Below are 9,434 nucleotides of genomic sequence, written 5' to 3' on the forward strand. Positions count from 1 at the left end.
CAAGGAAACCCTCTCCTAATCCCACAAAAACCTTTTAACAACCTACTTGTTAGCACATGCAATAAGTTAAGTTTTTCGTGAACCTTTGCATTAGAATGAAAATCACCAATAATTCAAGGAAACCCTCTCCTAATCCCACTCCTTGATATAGGGGGCCTTTTGTCAACATACCCACCTATATGGGAAACCTTCTAATCGACTATAAGAAAATATAGGTTCTATCTTTTATCCAATATCAAATCCTTCTTTGAAACATGACTAAGCATACTACCATGCTTATAATGATAGAAAAACATACCTTTTTGAAATGTTTTTCTAATTCCAAAAGCATTTTACACACCAGACTTAATAGAGTTTAATATTGATTTTGGAAAATATTCTTTAATTTATATGGAATTGTATAGCAATTGATGAAGTGATGCTAATCTATTATATTTATTAAATATAATAGGCTTGCATTTCAATAAGGGATTCTTACAATTTTAAGTAAAATATTTTCACAATTTTTAAGATGTTTTATATCTATTTTAAATAAAAGAAAGTCCAAAATTAAAATTTAACTTTATATATGAAAAAAAAAATTAAGATCTAATTTTATTAATAATGAAATTAAAAAAAAAAAACTTCTAACTAAACCAAAATATAATAATAATAGTTTGACCCATGAGATATAGTTTCTAATGTCGTAAGAATTGACTAAAACTTTACATTTTAAATCAACCCATCTTATTTAAATGAAAATCCATCTAATTAAATATAATAGCTAATTAAATTCCCAAATTAACAAAATTTTCTACAAAACAAACCACCTTAAGACACGCTTCCATGCAAGACTCTCCACCAGCAATATTCAACTCCATCTTCTTTTATATACCAACAAAATTTCTCAAATTATATATATAATCAAATTTCCATTTTTAAATATATATAAAATCAAATTTCTATTTATTAAAAACTTTTTAAAACAGGTTCAAATTAAATTAAATTAATGAAATACTATACTATTACATATTTCCATATATAAATTAATATAATAAATAAATAAAAACTTAATTAATTATTAATTAACATTCTAACTTAACACACAATTTATTTTTTACAGACCAAAAGCTCCTGCTAAAACCCAAAACAATTTCACTAAATTTATCATGAAAATAAGGATGAAAAACCAACGATATCCATCAGTCAAATAATATTTAAGCAAACTATTTTCCAAACAAAACCAACAATATCCATCAATCAAATTATCTTAAAGCAAATTATTTTTCAAACAAAACGAAATGCATCCCTCAATCGTTTTTTTTCAAGCTTAAAGCAAATTATTTTTGTTAAAAAGCGATATGTGAAATGACTATCCTTTCATTTTGTTCGTTGTCCAACTCCACTGAATGTTCATTGGGCGTCTTGATATTCTTCTTATAAATATAGTCAAAGACTTGTCAACAAATACTAAATGATGGGTTTAGAGTTTATAGTGCAGTTGTTTATAACGTGATTTTTTGAAAGTTTTTTCGGTCGGTTTTTCCGGTCGAAGTTCGGCAAGAATTTATTGGAATCGCAAGTTGATAGCTAGTTTCTGCACAATAAAAGCGTCCCAAGGTTTTTCAGGGTGCTGAATCCAATTATGCAGTTAAAAAACCATTTTAACTGCAACAAATCAAGATTTAACCTCAATTTCTTCCGCCGGATTCCGTCACCGGAATCTCCAAAAAATCACATTATAGACAACTCTGTTTATAATGCCATCTTTATTTATCAGTTTGTAGTCAACAAAATAAAAATGAGAATAAGTAAAATCCTGAGAGAGAGAAACTGAGGATTCATTTTTGCAACTGTCTAGGTGGTGTAGTTGGTTATCACGTTAGTCTCACACACTAAAGGTCCCTAGTTCGAGTCTGGCCTCAGACATAGTTGCTATTTTTGCTTCCCTTACCATCGATGCCAAACAGTAAACAATGACACGGAGGCCTAATAGTTTTCATAAAATGTTTAGCTGTTTTGAATTGTTCCAATGAATTCCGAATGAATGACACTGGCAGCCTCTGCTTGTTCTTCTTTGAAAACTTCAAATGGATTCCTATGTAACGAGAAAATAATATAGACAGCTATACTGGCAGCCTCTCCTCCTTCGTCTTTGAAATTTGTCTTATATGGAAAAACGACAACCTCGTCTGGAAGCTAACAAAGGGTGTTTTTAATAAGAGTTGAACTCATGACCCCTGCTTATCAAATAGGTGCTTTAACTAACTAATGGAAAAACGACAACCTAGTCTGTAAGCTAACAAAGGGTGCTTTTAATAAGAGTTGAACTCATGACCCCTGCTTATCAAATAGGTGCTTTAACTAACTAAACGATAAAAGCACATTTTTTTTTGTCAAAATTATTACAACAAAGGTGTGATCTATATTGGAATTGGGTTTGAGGATTTTAAATTATGAATGACCAAGATTTGATAATATGGAAATATTCTTTGTCTAATACATGATCCAACTCATAGTATAGAAGGTATGTGAATGTTTTTCAATTTCTTTGTTTTGTTTATATATTTAATTTATCAAAAACTAATTAATAAATTGTTGTCACTTGTCATACTATCTTATATTTGTGTCAAATGGTCTTATTTTTCATCCTTGGTGTAGAGAATAACAGGTACATTCTTGGTGGACTAAAGGGAAAGTCAAAAAAGATAGCTGAAAATCGGACACCAAAACCAATAAAGAGCACCAAAATTAAAAGGCCGAAGCCAAAAGGGAGAGTCGAAGTTCGGAGGCCGAGATCTAAAAGGGAGTCGAAAAAGGAGGGCCGAAATATCAAGGGCCGATATTAGATGGAAGACCCGAAATTTCAGGAGCTAAAATTCATAGGAGAGCTGAAAAGAAAGTGTCGAAATTCGGGAGTCTATCACATCAAAACCCGATATTGGAAGAACATAAAGGAAGGCATATCGAGGCATGATACCGGAAGGCTGGGCATTGGAGCAAAGGGCACATCGGAATCTGAATCTTAGAGGGTCGTCATTTCGAGACATCAGAGTTCGAGACCTCGTAACCCTTTTAAAATATAATTCTATGTAAGCATCAACATCGTTCAGAAGGGGAAAAACAAAGGAAATCGTTGAAAATCCAAGGACCCTTTCTCTCTCCTCAAGATAAGACACATGGTAGCAAATAATTGGCTTCAAGGAGCTAACAAGGCAGAGGACGTTAGCATGATGTGGCCATACGGTGGACATGTGGCAGCTAATTTCAACATTCTTGAGGGTCTAACGGGCTGTCCAACCCACTAGTCACGACACTCGATTTTATGGCGAAGTTGTGATAAGGAGGCCAGTAGAAAAGGGGCTAAGAGCATCAGGATAATATGATTTCGTAACTTCTATTTTTATGGAGTTACGATAGACAAATGCTCCAACACCACAACACCTAAGAACTACACCGGTGGTCATAAGCAAACCTCCCATGGAGGAAAAACAAGAAGGGGCTAAGGGCATCAAGGAGTTACAAGCCAATGAGGACCTCGTAATTTGTAACATTCTCTTAAATAAAGTTACAATGCATGGGGGCTCTAAAATCTCGAATGTTGAATTATATGAAAGCCTCCGATCACAAGTAATGGTCCTATGGTATATGAGCAATAAGGAGCTAAGAGCAGAGGGGGCTAAAGGCACATAACTTTGTGTTTTCGTAATGTCAATTTAAATAAAGTTATGATGTGCCTCGACTCTGAACTCACACTATGATAATATTACATGATGTATTAGGCCCCGATAGTGTAGCACAAAGGTAATAAATATGGATGGGTTGACAACTAAGTTGTAGAGCACCTACTAGTGCCACCACATCAAATCACGATCAACTCCAAAGTGAGAAAATTCAAGCAGTTAAAGGGAGGAAGCAGCAAGCGTATTGACAAGTAACCATGGAGGAATATTATGACAAAGGCATGGCCAGATCAAAGGCAATCAAAGGAATCGACACGAGAGATATTTTGGCATGTCAATCATGACACCTCATGTTTCTCATGTTTCATTGAACATTGTATTTTCAAGAAAATAAACTAATATGTTATGTAATCATTAGTATAGCTAGGCCATTTGCATGCTCAAATAGTTGGGTAGTTCAAAAAACTAGCACTTTGAAGGTATTTTGTAACTATTGTTCAATCTATCTCTCTCTCTCTCTATAAAAGGGAAGAGGAACTTAGTAGAAATGGTTCCCAAATTCTGCTCTCAAAGGTTCTAAAGTCTGTGTTCTAGAGTTTTGAACTTTGTTTTCCAAGAAGGTTCCAAATTTGGTTCTAATTTCTTATTCCTAAGGTTGCCATTGTTTCTTTGTCAAATTTCATCTATTTAGCCCTATGATCTATTGTCATTCCGGAATATTAATGAAGAAATGCGGGTGATTCCAAGCATTTGGGATGTGCAGTGTGTGTTCCTCCTTTATATGTCATTTCATATGTGTTTCTCTTCCTCAGAAATTGTGTAACTAGTAGCTGTTGGTTTCACTTATAAATCATGGATTAACTATGTTATATTGTAGCAGACCGTACATGTAATTAACTATGTTATATTGTAGCAGACCGTACATGTAATTAACTATGTTATATTGTAGCAGTACATGTGAGGTTACAGATTTATTATGTTATATTGTGACAAAATGTACCCATGAAATATTGAGCTAGAAACCGTAAAATGTGCTCCATAATTTCTGCATTTCATTTCCTTATTCTTCCATAATTCTGATGGGATTTATGATTATGTATTTATCCAACCCTCTACACTAGGTTCCTCCCTTATATTTCTCCTTTCCATCTTTGTTGCAACAAAAAATCTAAGTTGCATTCTCTGTGTGTCAGCCACCAAACCTGAAGCATTTATTCTTGGGAATGATGTCATGTTACTGCATATACTATATCTGCCTCTGAGAAAAGGTAATTGAACCAGATCTAAAATCATTTTCATTTATCTCTTGAGCAGCAATGAATTATCTTCAAGAGAGACTAAGATGTCCTAGGCATTGACCTCTCCTCAACCCAGGGGTTCTCTCTAGGAGCTACAACATCTTTTGGCACTGTTGTCGGGGTACGAATCAAAATATTTTTCCCTAGGTACAATATTCTTACATTCCTTCTGTTGGGTGAGCAAAGGAAGTGTGTGTTGAAGACCTCTCACCTTGGCGACTCCATTTTTTAAATCTTCGTTTGATCATCTTGGATTTCAAAAGGCCTACTACTCACTCAGACACTTTTTGATAGAAAAGCCCCCCTGAATTTGGCCCTAAGATCTCTCACCTAAAGGGGTTTTCAAAATGGTTCTTCCTGAATTCTTGGCCAACAAATTTGCCCCATTAGATTATTATTATGTCGTTGGTTACCCCCATCATGTTCCTCCATTTCAAGAATGGTCTGCCTATTTTCCTATATTCGATGGAAGCAAAGATGGAAGCCTAAACCAACACCTTAAGGACTTTCATGAATGTATGGAGAAACAAGGTATTGTTCATGAAGATGTGAAAATAAAATTGTTCATGTATTCTTTGGATAAGGATGCTAGGGTTTGGTATCGAACACTACCTCATGGAAACATATCTTCTCTGAATAGCGTTCACGTAGCATATAATGATTTTTAAAAAAGATTATATCCACTAGCTTCTTCATTTAAAGATTGTTGTGAACATTTTAATGTTGAAAATATTTCCAGGACTAATGATGTTGTTGAAGATATTTGTGGAGCTCAACTCCAAGAAAACATGTACTTGCATCAAGAAGCATTGCCAAACAATCAAGAAAGGAAGAAGGTGACACTGTTAAGTTGCAAATAAACCCTCAGAGATCGTATTTTGTTGAACTTGATGGTTCTCATTTATATGATTTGTATGACTCAAATGGGGATTTGGGGGTTGTAGAACCACAATAGTCTCAGTCATGGGAAGTTGTGCAAAAAGAGGAAGTTGACAATGGGGTTAACAAAGAGGCTCTAGTTTATGAATTACATCCTTTAAATGGAGAACAAAGTATTAGCATATGCCCAAGACAACCACAAGAAGAAGATGATTCCTAACAAATAAATACAACCTCTTCTTTTGAGTATATATCAGTGGTTGTCGATTAGTTTTACTGGCCTGTGTTTATACCTACCTCTGTTCTTGAAGTTCAGGAAGCTAGCAATAAATTTGATGAAGACTCTCTGACTTATGACTCATATGATTCAGAGGAGGATGAGATTGTTGCATATTTTCAAAGGGATTTGCTTAACAGCAAGTGGGGAGAAGATTACCAACAACAACTTTTTCAAGAAGAGCCCGAAGTTGAAGAGCCAAGTAATGTTTGTGGCTGCCTTTTGTAAAAATATTCCTCCCTAGATATCATTCAAGAAAGGGACGCAGCTATAAATTTTTCTCATAAGTTATGTGATCTAGTAGCTGACTATATGGCATATTTCTTTGGCCAACAATAGGTCCCAATTACGGGGTATGTATTAAATGTTTTACCTGAAAATTTCAAATGGTGCATGTATGTTTTAATTGCTAACTTTCTAGAGGACAATGGCATAAGGTTCTATACTCAAATGTTGAGTTGGTATCATTGGAAGGTTGACTTCACTTGGGTGAATTGAGCATTGGACATAAGTAGGAGTTGTACATAAATAAGCTTGATATGTGAGTGTTTAATTTCCAATTTTTAGAAGTTATAGTTCTTAATTTCAAGTATTATGAGGAGAGGACTCCGAGCGAATGAAGTTCCATGGATATTTTCTGGTTTTTATAAGTTCAATATATTTTTTAATCCATGCCCAATGGTGAAGGCTACTAGTCTACTGGTTCTCAACACCTTGCTAATAAGGCATTGTCCCCAATTGGAGCCGATGTTGTCACCTGTCATACCATCTTGTATTTGTGTCAAATGGTCCTCTTTTTCATCCCTGGTGCAGAGAAGGACAAGTGCATTCTTGGTGAATTAAAGGGAAAGCCAAAAAGGAGAGCTGAAAATCAGATGTTGAAACCAATAAAGAGCATTGAAATTCAAATGTTGAATCCAAAAGGGAAAGTCGGATTTCGGAGGTCGAGATCTAAAAGGGAGCTAAAAAAGGAGGGTCGAAATATCGGGGGCCAATATCATATGGGGAACCCAAAATTTCAGGAGCCAAAATTCAGAGAAGAGTCGGAAAGAAAGTGTCAAAATTCAAGAGTCGATGACATCATAACCTGATATCTGAAGAATGGGAAGGAAGGAATATCAGGTCCTGATACCAAAAGGTTGGGCATTGGAGCATAGGGCACATCGGAACTTGAATCTTAGAGGGTCGGCCATTTTGGGACATCGGAGACCAAGACCTTGTAACCCTTTAAAAATATAATTCTATGTAGGCGCTGACATCGCTGAGAAGGGGAAAAACAAAGGAAATCATTGAAAATCCAAAGACCCTGGGGACCCTTTCTCTCTCCTCAAGACATGACACATGGCAGCAAATAATTGGCTCCAATGAGCTAATGAGACAGATGGCGTCAACGTGATGTGGTTGTACGATGGACACGTGGCAATTGATTTTGACATTCTTGAGGGCCTAATGGGTAAAATATGGGTGACACATGTCACCTCCCAGGAGGCTCCACATGGAGATGATGACATCAACATGATGTCATTTCATATGTCCGCAGTTCAGAGGAAAGAGATTTTGTAACCCCATGTTTAAATTGTTTTATATTAAAAATTATGATCTAATGGACGGGCTTCGATGTTGTTATCAATTGGTTGAGAGGACTCAGGGGACCAAGGGTGTAGAAAAGGCGAAGCACCTAGGTGCCATGCTGAATATCGAAGGTCAAAAATCTCATACCCCTTTTGAAATTGCATTTTTGAAAAGATCCCGATGAGAGGGGTTTCTGATGTTATGTGGTACTGGATCATGAGCATTCCAAGGAACCAAAGGTGAGGCACGAATACCAAATGGAGATGGGATCCCGGCAGGGTCCAGAAATAATGGTTTTTACTGTGGGTTCTCCGGTTACTAAAGAAGATATTAACCACAGAAGTCTTAAATCCAGAATAATTTCCCTATGCGAAGGGGATACATGGAGTGAAATCGTTTTACTCGAAAAAATTAGGGTGAAGATAGCAAGAAGAGCTGTTGACCTTCAATTTCTTAATTTCTCGCTATCAAGCTCTTCTTCTATCAACACTGAATAGTAGTCCTGATGATGGATCCCTGTTGGGATTTGAAATGTTGACAGAAATAATGGTTTTTACTGTGGGTTCTCTGGTTGCTAACGAAGATATTAACCACAGAAGTCTTAAAGCCAGAATAATTTCCCTATGTGGAGGGGATACATCGAGTGAAATCGTTTTACTCAAAAAATTTAGGGTGAAGATAGCAAGAAGAGCTGCAGACCTTCAATTTCTTAATTTCTCGCTATCAAGCTCTTCTTCTATCAACACTCAATAATAGTCCTGACGATGGATCCCTGTTGGGATTTGAAACGTTGACAGAAATAATGGTTTTTACTATGGGTTCTCCGGTTACTAAAGAAGATATTAACCACAGAGGTCTTAAATCCAGAATAATTTCCCTATGCAGAGGGGATACATGGAGTGAAATCGTTTTACTCGAAAACTTTAGGGTGAAGATAGCAAGAAGAGTTGCAGACCTTCAATTTCTTAATTTCTCGCTATCAAGCTCTTCTTCTATCAACACTCAATAGTAGTCTTGATGATCGATCCCTGTTGGGATTTGAAACGTTGACATAAATAATGGTTTTTACTGTGGGTTCTCTGGTTACTAAAGAAGATATTAACCACAGAAGTCTTAAATCCATAATAATTTCCCTATGTGGAGCGGATACATGGAGTGAAATCGTTTTACTCGAAAAATTTAGGGTGAAGATAGCAAGAAGAGTTGCAAACCTTCAATTTCTTAATTTCTCGCTTTCAAGCTCTTCTTCTATCAACACTCAATAGTAGTCCTGATGATGGATCCTTGTTCATATTTGAAACATTGACAGAAATAATGGTTTTTATTGTGGGTTCTTCGGTTAATAAAGAAGATATTAACCACAGAAGTCTTAAATCCAGAATAATTTCGCTATGCGGAGGGGATACATGGAGTGAAATCGTTTTACTCGAAAAATTTAGGGTGAAGATAGCAAGAAGAGCTGCAAACCTTCAATTTCTTAATTTCTCGCTATCAAGCTCTTCTTCTATCAACACTCAATAGTAGTCTTGATGATGGATCCCTATTGGGATTTGAAACGTTGACAAAAATAATGGTTTTTACTGTGGGTTCTTCGGTTACTAAAGAAGATATTAACCACAGAAGTCTTAAATCCAGAATAATTTCCCTATGCGGAGGGGATACATGGAAAGAAATCGTTTTACTCAAAAAATTTAGGGTGAAGATAGCAAGAAGAGCTGCAGACCTTCAATTTCTTAATTTCTCACT

The 9,434-nt window shown here is 35.8% G+C and overlaps 1 non-coding gene across 1 annotated transcript; it reads left to right on the forward strand.

Moving 5' to 3' along the window:
• Positions 1-1,834: 1,834 nt before the first annotated feature.
• On the forward strand, positions 1,835-1,908 carry TRNAV-CAC (transfer RNA valine (anticodon CAC)). The gene has a single exon. It is a non-coding gene; the product is annotated as a tRNA-Val (tRNA).
• Positions 1,909-9,434: the final 7,526 nt, after the last annotated feature.

Source organism: Pinus tabuliformis, chromosome 4_1 (assembly GCF_031772625.1).
Source record: "Pinus tabuliformis cultivar Carrire ecotype Pingquan chromosome 4_1, CPIR1, whole genome shotgun sequence".
NCBI lineage: Eukaryota > Viridiplantae > Streptophyta > Pinopsida > Pinales > Pinaceae > Pinus > Pinus tabuliformis.